The 12,336-nt window shown below is 41.8% G+C and overlaps 1 long non-coding RNA gene across 6 annotated transcripts in view; it reads right to left on the bottom strand.

Moving 5' to 3' along the window:
* The window catches only part of LOC105476759 (uncharacterized), a 277,502-nt gene that overhangs the window by 248,876 nt on the left and 16,290 nt on the right, over nt 1–12,336 (bottom strand). The window contains exon 4 of one of the 6 annotated variants that reach the window (XR_011615747.1): nt 8,934–9,183. The exons of the other annotated variants lie outside the window; for them this stretch is intronic. This is a non-coding gene — a long non-coding RNA (uncharacterized lncRNA). The remainder of the gene's footprint in view (nt 1–8,933; nt 9,184–12,336) is intronic. 6 annotated transcript variants of the gene reach the window in all.

Here is a 12,336-nt window from a genome sequence, read left to right as displayed (position 1 = left end):
GGAACCTGGGAGGTGGAGGTTGCAGTGAGCCGAGACTGCACCACTGCACACCAGCCTGGGCAACAGAGCAAGACTCCATCTCGATAAAACACACACACACACACACACACACACATACACACACACACACAAACTCCTTGGGTTCAAGTGATCTGTTTGCTTCACCTTCTCAAAGTGTTGGGATTACAGGCATTAGCCACTATGCCTACCCTGAAATCCATCTAAAAATTACTTTTATTATTATATTTATAATTATTCATTATTATTTTTACTTCTTTTAAGTAAAAGCACAGCTCTTTTGCTGCACTGTCGATTTTACACAATTACTTCTCTCATCTCTTTAAAGGACTTGTTTCTAATGCCCAAATACAAGAACCATTAATCCAGAGGAGCAATGAACTGGATCCAATCAAACTTAGCTCTCAAAAGAAGGAAACTGAGCTAAGGAATTCAAGAGAGGTAAAGGGAGGACTCTTGGCCCTCACCAGTAGTTGAAAAAGCTCAACAGTAGTTGAGGTTAAGTGTGCTCAATGTTGTCTTTGCTTCATTCATGTATTAAATATTTAGGAGCCCTTCCTCAATCATTCAGTGTTTATTTATTGAGCATTTGCTCTGTGTCAGGCATTTTTCTTAGTTGCTGAGGCTACAGTGGTGAGTCAAACAGATAAAACCCATTGTCTCATGGAGCTTACTTAAAATGACCAAATAATGAAGAAAAATAAGACGGTGATAAGTGCTGTGCAGAATATTATAATAGAGTGATTTGATAAAGACAGTGATACGGTTTGGCTATGTACCCACCCAATTCTCATCTTGAATTCCCATGGTGTTGTAGGAGGGGCCCAGTGGGAGGTAATTAAATCATGGGGGTAGGTTTTTCCTGTGCTGTTCTTGGGATAGTAAGTCTCACGGGATCTGATGGTGACATCTTATTATAAGGGGGAGTTTTCCTCCACAAGCTCTCTTTGCCTGTCGCCATCCACATAAAATGTGACTTGCTCCTCCTTGCCTTTGCTATGATTGTGAGACCTCCCCAGCCATGTAAAACTGTTAAGTACAATTAAACCTCTTTCTTTCTTAAATTGTCCAGTCTTGAGTATGTCTTTATCAGCAGTGTGAAAACAGACTAATACAGTAAATTGGTACCAGTAGAGTGGAGCGCTGCTGAAAAGCTACCCGAAAATATGGAAGCGACTTTGGAACTGGGTCACACGCAGAGGCTGGAACAGTTTAGAGGGCTCAGAAGAAGACAGGAAAATGTAAGAAAGTTTGGAACTTCCTGGAGACTTGTTAAAGGGCTTTGATCAAAAGCCTGATAGTGATATGGACAAACAGGTCCAGGCTGAGGTGGTCTCAGATGGAGATGAGAAACTTGCTGGGAACTGGAGCAAAGGTGACTCTTGTTATGTTTTAGCAAAGAGACTGGAAGCATTTTGCTCCTGCCCTAGAGATTTGTGGAGATTTGTGAACTGGAGAGAGATGATTTAGGGTATCTAGTGGAAGAAATTTCTAAGCAGCAAAGCATTAAAGAGGTGACTTGGGTGCTATTAAAAGCGTTCAGTTTTATAAAGGAAGCAGAACATAAAAATTTGGGAAATTTACAGCCTGACAATGTGATAGAAAAGGAAAACCCGGCCGAGCGCGGTGACTCAACCTGCTCTTTGGGAGGCCGAGGCGGGCGGATCACCAAGTCAGGAGATCGAGACCATCCTGGCTAACACGGTGAAACCCCGTCTCTACTAAAAATACAAAAAAAAAGAAATTAGCAGGGCGTGGTGGCGGGTGCCTGTAGTCCCAGCTACTCCGGAGGCTGAGGCGGGAGAATGGCGTGAACCGGGGAGGCAGAGCTTGCAGTGAGCCGAGATCGCGCCGCTGTATTCCAGCCTGGGTGACAGAGGGAGACACCGTCTCAAAAAAAAAAAAAAGAAAAAGAAAACCCGTTTTCTGAGGAGAAATTGAAGCCAGCTGCAGAAATTTGCATAAGTAACAAGGAGCTGAATGTTAATCTCCAGCACAATGGGAAATGTCTCTAGGTCATGTCAGAGGTCTTCAAGGCAGCCTCTCCCATCACAGGCCCTAAGGCCTACGAGAAAATGGTTTCGTGGGCCAGGGCCAGAGTCTCCGTGCTGTGTGTAGTCTATGGACTTGGTGCCCTGTGTCCCACCCACTCCAGCAATGACTAAAAGGGGCCAAGGTACAGCTCAGGCTGTTGCTTCAGAGCGTGGAAGCCCCAAGCCTTGGCAGCTTCCATGTGGTGTTGAGCATGAGTGTGCACAGAAGTCACAAACTGCGATTTGGGAACCTCTGCCTAGATTTCAGAATATATACGGCAACGCCTGGATGCCCAGGCAAAAGTTTTCTTCAGGGGCGGGGCTCTCATGGAGAACCTCTGCTAGGGCAGTGTGGAAGGGAAATGTGAGGTTGGAGCCTCCACACAGAGTCCCTACTGGGGCACTGCCTAGCGGAGCTGTGAGAAGAGGGCCACCATCCTCCAGACCCCAGAATGGTAGATCTACTGACAGCTTGCACTGTGCACCTGGAAAAGCCACAGACATTCAATGCCAGCCCATGAGAGCAGCCAGGAGGAAGGCTGTACCCTGCAAAGCCACAGGAGCAGAGCTGCCCAAGATCATGGGAACCCACCTCTTGCATCAGTGTGACCTGAATGTGAGACCTGCAAAGAAGATCATTTGGAACTTTAAGATTTGACTGCCTTGCTGGATTTTGGGCTTGCATGGGGCCTGCAGTCCTTTTCTTTTGGCCAATGTCTCCCATTTGGAATGGCTGTATTAACCCAATGCCTGTACCCCAATTGTATCTAGGAAGTAACTAACTTGATTTTGATTTTACAGGCTCATAGGCGGAAGGGACTTGTCTTGTCTCTGATGAGAGTTTGGACTGTGGACTTTCGAGTTAATGCAGAAATGAGTTAAGACTTTGGGGGAAAGCTGGGAAAGTATGATTGGTTTTGAAATGTGAGGACATGAGATTTGGGAGGACCAGGAGCAGAATGATATGATTTGGCTCTGTCTCCACATAAATCTCATCTTGAATTTCCATATGTTGTGGGAGGGACCCAGTGGGAGGTAACTGAATCATGGGGGCAGGTCTTTCCCATGCTGTTCTTGTGATAGTAAGTCTCACGAAATCTGATGGTTATTATGAGAGGGAGTTTTCCTGCACAAGCTCTTTTCCTGCCACCATCAACAGAAGATGTGACTTGTGCCTCCCTGCCTTCCACCATGATTGTGAGGCTTCCCCTACCACCCACCACGTGGAACTGTAAGTCCAATTAAACCTCTTTCTTTTGTAAATTGCCCAGCCTCAGGTATGTCTTTATCAGCACCAAAATGACTAATACAGACAGTTTGGGGAGTCCTTTAGATTGGGTGGTGAGGGAGGGCCTCTCTGTGTTAGTGACTTAAATTAAGATTTCAATAACAAGAAAGAACATCAGTCCCAAAATCAAGATTGGAAAAAGAGTATTCCAGAAAGACTGAATGTTAATATAAAAGTTCTAATTTAACCTGGTAGTGGCATGTGTCTGTAGTCCTAGCTACACAGGAGGCTGAAGCAGGAGTATTGCTTGAACCTAGGAGGTTGAAGTTACAGTGGGCTATGATCACGCTACTGCACTCCAGCCTGAGCAACAGAGTGATACCCTGTCTCTAAAAAAATTTAAAAATTAAAATTAAAAAAAGAGTTCTAATTATGGGGAAAGAATGCCCAGAGTAGATAGAGCATAGAAAAAGAGAAGAAAGTTAATAGGGGCTTAGATAAGAGGTAGGCAAAGGCAGGTTGTATGGAGTACTGCTTTACAAAATTTGGTCCCCAAACCAGCAACACCCACATCACCTGGGAACTTATTAGAAATGTAAATTCTCTACCGACTCTCCATGTTTACCAAATCAGAAACTGTGGGGTAGGGCCCAGCAAGAAAATGTACCAACAAAAGTTTTAATAGGCCTTCCAGTGACTACGGTGCATGCGCAAGCTTAAGAACCACTAGTATAAAATTTCATAGATCAAGACAGATATTTTGAATTTTAGTCTAAACTGTGGAGTCAAAGCCATTGATAGGTTTAAGTCATGGGGAGAGGATGTATGACATCACTAGATTTGTGTTTTTACAAGTTTACTCTACTTTGGAAAAAGTGGAATGTAGAGAAGCAAGAATTGGAGCAGGGCAATGAGTTGAAAGACTTTTTCAGGCTAGAAATTAGGGTATCTTAGATTAGGGTACCAGGGATGGAGACAAAGTGAAATGAATAGATTTAGGATACATCTTGGGAATCCACAAGATTCACTGAGTAGCAGGCAAAAGAAAGTGAAAGATCAAGGCCCAGGTTTGGGTCCCAGGCAACAAGGTACACTGTGATGTCATTAGGGGAAGTGAAGAAGATTGGAGAAGGAGGATAATTGGGGGTGAAATCAGGAGTTCTCTTTCAGTCATGTTGTGTTTGACATGGCTAATAGATTTATATGGCCGTGTCAGGCAGTTTGATGGAAAAGTCAGGAGTTCCAAGAAAAGGTACCAACAAAAGTATGTTTTTGGATTCACCTTTACATAGACTGTATATCTTATCCAAACCCATGGGAAGAGATGAGATCACCTGAGGAGAGGATGTGAATAAAGAAGAAAAGAGCACCCAGAACAGAGCCCTGGGGCATCCAATATTTACTGATCTGACTGAGGGGCAGAACCGTTGAAGAAAGTGTAATGTGTGAGATTAGGAGGACACTAAAGCAACTAAGCGTTTGGGGTCATGGAATCAAGTGGAAAGAATCTTTCAAAAAGGAAGCATCGGCTTTGTTGAATGCTGCAGAGGAATCAATAACACAAGACAAAGCAATGGGCCCTCCTGGATCATTGGTGATTGTGATGAGAGAAGATCATGATGAGAGATGCAGTGAAATAAACCACTTAGAACATGTTCAGGAGAAAATGTAAGGCTTAAGGAAGTAGAAAAAGCAAAAAAAAAAAAAATAAAATAAACAACTTGTAAAGGATGACAGAGAAATGAGAAGAAATTGGAAGTCCATTTGGGGTTAAGGCACTTTCCAGTCACTGTATAAGAGAGACAATACAGACTCAGAGAGCTTTATCATACAAGAGAGAAGGCAGGAAGGGAGCAAATAATACCCCCAAATCCAACCAATCACAATTTTAGCAAATATATAGGACAGAGTAGCATTCAATGGGCATCTACAATGGGTAAGCAACTATGGAGATTTACAAAGAGTAATCAAAATGGAAAAAATGAATGCACATTTAGGTAATTAAAATAAAAGCCAGTGTGTGTTAACTCTATAGCTTAGGTACAAAGTGCTTTGCAATCAAAAAGAAGAAAGGGATCTACTCTTGTTTGAACTTAAATCTTCAAGAAATTGAATAGAGAAAAACTAGCTTCTAATATAGAGGGGCTAGTTCACTAGAGACTAATTAAGGGAACAGTGAATCAGTAAAACTGGAAATATCATATTTCATTCCAATTACATTCCAGAGAATAATGCCTAATACTGTATAATCTCTGACTTTTAAAATAATGTTGTATGTTTTATTCTCCATATTAATGGAAAATAAAAGGTTTGAAGACCTACATAGAGAGACAGACACTGAGAAAATATGAGATTAAGTCTACAAGGAAGAATAAACTTATTAAGCACTTATTAATCTATTACATGTCAATCTTTGTTGTGATAGTTTCACACCTATTGTCTCATCAAGCCCTTGGTCAACCTCGACTGGACACTTTCATTTTACTGGGAAACATTCAGTCCTTGCATGGTCATTGTAGAGAAAATTACATTTAGTTTCTTCTAAGGATGTCTCAAAAATTTATCTCCTCCTCAAACAAATGAGTAATAAATTATTTTCTTCTCTCTATATTAATTAATTGGGCATTAATTGGGCAACTATTATTTGCAAGAATCTTAATTGGAAGAAAAAAGAGGTTTTTTTATTTGTTTGTTTTTGTTTTTGTTTTTTTTCCACTCAAAGGATTTCCAAACAATGAGAGAGAGACTACAGAAGGTCATCTTGTATCGTGGTTTCCAAATCTGGCTGTACAACTAAATCCTGGGGAAAGCTTTTTGAAAACACAGATTCCCATACTTTACTCCCAGAAATTCTGATTCTGCTCATCTGATGTGCAGGTAAGAAGCTGTGGTGCTTGGGAGGCTGAGGCGAGTGGATCACCTGAGGTCAAGAGTTCAAGACCAGCCTGAGCAACATGGTGAAACCCCATCTCTACTAACAATACAAAAATTAGGCCGGGCGCGGTGGCTCAAGCCTGTAATCCCAGCACTTTGGGAGGCCGAGATGGGCGGATCACGAGGTCAGGAGATCGAGACCATCCTGGCTAACACGGTGAAACCCCGTCTCTACTAAAAAATACAAAAAACTAGCCGGGCGCAGTGGCGGGCGCCTGTAGTCCCAGCTACTCGGGAGGCTGAGGCAGGAGAATGGCATGAACCCGGGAGGCGGAGCTTGCAGTGAGCTGAGATCCGGCCACTGCACTCCAGCCTGGGCGGCAGAGCGAGACTCCGTCTCAAAAAAAAAAAAAAAAAAAAAAAAAAAACAATACAAAAATTGGTTGGGTGTGCTGGCACGTGCCTGTAATCCCAGCTACACGTGAGGCTGAGGCAGGAGAATCACTTGAGCCTGGGAAGCGAGGTTGCAGTGAGCCGAGATTGAGCCATTGTACTCCAACCTGGGCAACAGAGCAAGACTCCGTCTCAAAAAAAAAAAAAAAAAAAAAAAAAGCTGTGGTGTTTAATAGATCCTCAGGTGATTCTGGTATGCAGCCAGTTGTGGAAAGCACAACTCTGAAACAGGCAGTTCTCTTGTAATTTATGTTTTCATAACATGACTATTATAAAATTGAGAAATTAGGGAACACTATTTGTATTGCAAGGACAAGTATTGGTTGTAAAGGGACGGCCAACAACTAGCAATGTGAGTAAAGAGAAAAATTTCTGTCATCCACATAGTGTAGTAAGAATGCTTTTGCTGGCCGATTGTAGCTACTTTGAGAGGCTCTGAGCTTCATTTTGCAATAACAAGAGATATAACAAGTCAACAAAAAAGAGTGTACAAGATGTTCCAATAATGAGGGTGCTGGTGGTTAAAGGAGAAAAAAGCCACTTCACTTCAGACAATTAAATGCTGGGTCAGCTCAGTGATGTTTGAAGATTATAACTACGCGTTTAGCCTATGGAAACACTCTCATTATTAAAAAATTTTTAGGGAAAATAACATCCGTTTTATTTATTTATTTTTGAGACAGAGTCTTGCTCTGTCACCCAGGCTGGAGTGCACTGGCGTGATCTCGGCTCACTGCAACCTCTGCCTCCCAGGATGAAGTGATTCTTGTGCCTCAGCCTCCTGAGTAGCTGGGACTACAGGTGTGCGCCACCACGCCTGGCTAATTTTTGTAATTTTTGTAGATATGGGGTTTTGCCATGTTGGCCAGGCTGGTCTCAAATTCCTGACCTCAAGTGATCCGCTTGCCTCGGCCACCCAAAGTGCTGGGATTACAGGTGTAAGCCACCACACTCAGCTGATTTTATACGATTTGAAGACAGTCATATGCTACATAATGATGTTTTGGTGAATGAATGACCACATACAGAGCAGTGGTCTCATAAGATTATAATGGAGCTGAAAATTCCTTTCACCTAATGACAATTATATACAGCCCATAACACTTGATAATGATAATACATAACTATGTTACTGGTTTATGTATTTGCTATACTATACTTTATATCATTACTTCAGAGTGTACTCCTACTTATTTAAAACAAAAATTAACTGTTAAACAGCCTCTGGCAGGTCCTTATGAGTTATTCCAGAAAAAGGCATTGTTATAGGAGATGACAACTCCATGTATGTTATTTTCCCTGAAGACCTTCCAGGGGACAAGATGTGGAGGTGGAAAACACTGATATCGATGATCCTGACCCTGGGTAGGCCTAGGCTGAAGTATTTGTTTGTGTCTTTGTTTTTAACAAAAACATTTAAAAAGTAAAATAAGGAAAAATGTTAAGAATAGAAAAGACCTTACAGTCTGGGTATGATAGCTCAAGCCTATCATCCCAGTACTTTGGGAGGCTGAGGGGGGCAGATTGCTTGAGGCCAGGAGTTCTAGATTAGCCTGAGCAACATGATGAAACCCTGTCTCTATAAATAAAATACAAAGTTAGCCATAGCGGTATGTGCCTGTAGTCCCAGCTACTTGGGGAGGCTGAGGTGGGAGGAACAATTGAGCCTGAGAGGTCGAGGCTGCAGTGAGCCAAGATTGTGCCACTGCACTCCAGCATAAGCAACCAAGCAAGACCCTGTCTTGAGACAGAGAGAGAGAGAAAAAAAGGAAAGAAGGAAGGGCGGCGGGGGGGAGGGGAGGGGAGGGAAGGGAAGGGAAGGGAAGGGAAGGGAAGGGAAGGGAAGGGAAGGGAAGGGAAGGGAAGGGAAGGGAAGGGAAGGGAAGGGAAGGGAAGGCAAGGCAAGGGCTGTTCAAAAAGAAAAAAGCTTATAGAAGAAGAATATAAAGAAATATTTTTGTACAGATGTTCAATATGCTTGTGTTTAAAGCTAAATGTTACTACAAAGGAGACAAAATGTTAAAAAAATTTAAAAGTTGGTGAAGTAAAAAAGTTATCATAAGCTGAAGTTATTTTACTACTGAATAAAAAATTAAAATAAATTTAGCGTAGCCTAAGTGTTTTTACAGTTTACAGTAGTGCACAATAATGCCCTAGACTTTCACGTTGACTCACCACTCTCTCTGTCTCACTCAGCGCAACTTCCAGTCCTGCAAGCTCTATTCATAGTTAGTGTCCTATGCAGGTGTAGCAGTTTTTATCTTTTATATTGTATTTTTACTGTACCTTTTCCATGTTTAAATATGTTTAGATATGCAAATACTTACCATCGTGTTCTAATAGCCTACAGTACAGTAACATGCCATGCAGATTTGCAACCTGGGAGCAATAGGCTATCAAATAGACTGGGTGTGTCATTGGCTGGACCATGTAGGTTTGTGTAAGTACACTCTATGATGTTCAGATAACCAAGAACATAATCTCCCAATGACACATTTCTCAGAACATATTTCCATTGTCAAGTGACGCTCGACTGTAGTTGTTTTGGTAACTCTTTTAAAAAATAACACCATGTTTCTGTAAGGAAAAGCAAAATTTAGAATTTAGTTGTTTTGGTAACTCTTCTTAAAAATAACGCCATGTTTCTGTAATGAAAAGCAATATTTAGAAGTAGAATAGACTACATTCTCTGTCCATGAATAGATATCATAGTAAATATGCAAGTGTGTGCTGGAAGTAAACACAAGGGGCACCTAATTGGAGGGTCTTAAAAGACAGGGAAGAATTATGCTGAAAAGGTAGGAGGCCTACTTAACTTCTTCCTACTACTTATTACGTTTGTAATAACTTACTGTAATGACACTACTTACTACATTTGTTTACCTTTTCCTTTTAGGTGTTAAAAAGATCTTCCATTCTCTTTGTTTATTCTACAGTCTCACCACTCTGCTAATTAGGAAGTTCTCAAAGGCTCTAAGTTGTTTTCTCTGTAATTCCAATTCATTCCTAAGAGGATGCTTTTGTTGACAGAAAGAAATCCTGCCTTATAATCTCAACATTTGGGTTGTTTAATTTCCAAACATAGGCAGGTATTGACCCCTATGGGCAACTCAAGGCTCCTTTCTTCTCCCCATCCTGCTTTTGCTCCTGCCCAGGGATGAGTCAGGGTGAGGAGGAAAATGCTTCAGCCTTCAAGGGGCAGGAGTGCTGGATGACAGACCTAGTTGGCAGGTTGTGCTGTGAAGGGTAGAAGTTTTAACATGTGATAAAATGCCATCTTATTTGCACGGATTTTTCTCCTCTTTCTGTAGGGTTCCTTCAACCACCAGATACAGCTAGGGCTGCTTCCAAATGAGAAGAGGCTGACCAGCTCTGTCACTTCCGATGTCCCCTTTCCCAGGACTAGGCCAGGGCACAGCCAGGGCACGGATATCTTTGAACTGGGGTAAAGGGGCTTTTTTGCACTCCAGCTCTCTTGGAATGGCTGCTTCTCTGAACAATGGGACAAAGTTCCAAAATTGGAAGTGCACTTAGGAGGAAAAGTGGTCATTTTCCCCAGCTTTGGTTCTAGCCTCTTAATTAAGGCTAAAAAGAATTCTCCATAATTCAAATTCTTTCTAAAGTTTTGCAGAGGCATGTATCGATTAATGACAAGGAAAAGTTCTGAGAAATGTATCATTAGGTGATTTCATCATCACTGTGCAAACACCACACAGTGTACTTAACACAAACCTAAACAGTTTAGGCTACTATATACCTAGGCTAGATGGTATAGCCTGTTGCTCCTCGGCTACAAACCTACACAACATGTTACTCTACTGAATACTATAGGCAATTGGAACACAATGGTAAGTATTTGTATACCTAAACATATTTAAACATAGAAAAGGTACAGTAAAAATGCGGTATAAGATATTAAAAAATGCTACACCCGGCCGGGTGCGGTGGCTCAAGCCTGTAATCCCAGCACTTTGGGAGGCCGAGACGGGCGGATCACGAGGTCAGGAGATCGAGACCATCCTGGCTAGCACGGTGAAACCCCGTCTCTACTAAAAAATACAAAAAAAATTAGCCGGGCGAGGTGGCGGGCGCCTGTAGTCCCAGCTACTCGGGAGGCTGAGGCAGGAGAATGGTGTAAACCTGGGAGGCGGAGCTTGCAGTGAGCTGAGATCCAGCCACTGCACTCCAGCCTGGGCGACAGAGCGAGACTCCGTCTCAAAAAAAAAAAACTACACCCCTATGGGGCACCTACCATGAATGGAGCTTGCAGGACTGGAAGTTGCTCTGGGTGAGTTAGGGAGTGAGTGGTGAGTGAATGTTAAAGCCTAGGACATTACTGTACACCACTGTAGACTATGGAAACACTGTACACTTAGGCTACACTGAATCTATTTTAAATATTTAATAATAAATTAACTTTAGCTTACTATAACGTTTTTACGTTATGTGACGGTTAATACTGAGTGTCAACTTTATTGGATGGCAAGATACAAAGTGATCCTGGTTGTGTCTGTGAGCGTGTTGCCAAAGGAGATTAACATCTGAGTTAGTGGGCTGGGGAAGGCAGACCCACCCTTATTCTGGTGAACACCATCTAATCAGCTGCTAGCCAATATAAAGGAGGCAGAAAAATGTGAAAAGGCGAGACTGGCCTCGCCTTCCAGCTTACATCTTTTCCCCATCTTTTTCTGGATGCCTCCTGGCCTCGAACATCAGACTCCAAGTTCTTCAGTTTTGAGACTGGGACTGGCTCTCCTTGCTCCTCGAGCTTGCCTTGTGGGACCTTGTGATCATGTAAGTTAATACTTAATAAACTCCCCTTTATATATATATATATATATATATATATATATATGTATAATATATATATTTTATAATATGTATGTATAATATATATATTATATATATATAAACACACACACATACACATCCTATTAGTTCTGTTCCTCTAGAGAACCCTAATACACTTTATATATATTATAATTTTTAAACATTTTGACTCCTTTATAATAACATTTAGCTTAAAACGCAAACACATTGTGCAGCCAAACAAAAATATTTTCTTTTCTTTCTTTATATCCTTATTCAGGCTATATATCCTTTTTTAAAAAATTATTATTATTTGCTGGGCGCGGTGGCTCAAGCCTGTAATCCCAGCACTTTGGGAGGCCGAGGAGGGCGGATCACAAGGTCAGGAGATCGAGACCACAGTGAAACCCCGTCTCTACTAAAAATACAAAAAATTAGCCGGGCGCGGTGGCGGGCGCCTGTAGTCCCAGCTACTCAGGAGGCTGAGGCAGGAGAATGGCGGGAACCCGGGAGGCGGAGCTTGCAGTGAGCCGAGATCGCGCCACTGCACTCCAGCCTGGGCAACAGCGTGAGACTCCGTCTCAAAAAAAAAAAAAAAAAAAAAAAAAAAAAAAATTATTATTATTTTACTTTTAAACTTTTTTTGTTAAAAACTAAGACACAAACATATACATTATCCTAGGCCTACACAGGTTCAGGATCATCAGTGTCACTGTCTTCCACCTCTACATCTTATCCCACTGTCTTCAGGGACGGTAGCATACATGGAGCTGTCATCTCCTGTGATAACAATGCCATCTCCTGTGATAACAATGCCTGAGGCTGTTTTACAGTTAACTTTTTTTAATAGGTAGAAGAAATATACTCTAAAATAATGATAAAAAGCATAGTAAATACATAAACCAGTAACATAATTATTTA

The sequence above is a fragment of the Macaca nemestrina genome, chromosome 17, assembly GCF_043159975.1.
Source record: "Macaca nemestrina isolate mMacNem1 chromosome 17, mMacNem.hap1, whole genome shotgun sequence".
NCBI classification, from domain to species: Eukaryota; Metazoa; Chordata; class Mammalia; order Primates; family Cercopithecidae; genus Macaca; species Macaca nemestrina.
The sequence above is the reverse complement of the archived record's forward strand: the minus strand, read 5'-3'. Positions and strand labels throughout refer to the sequence as shown.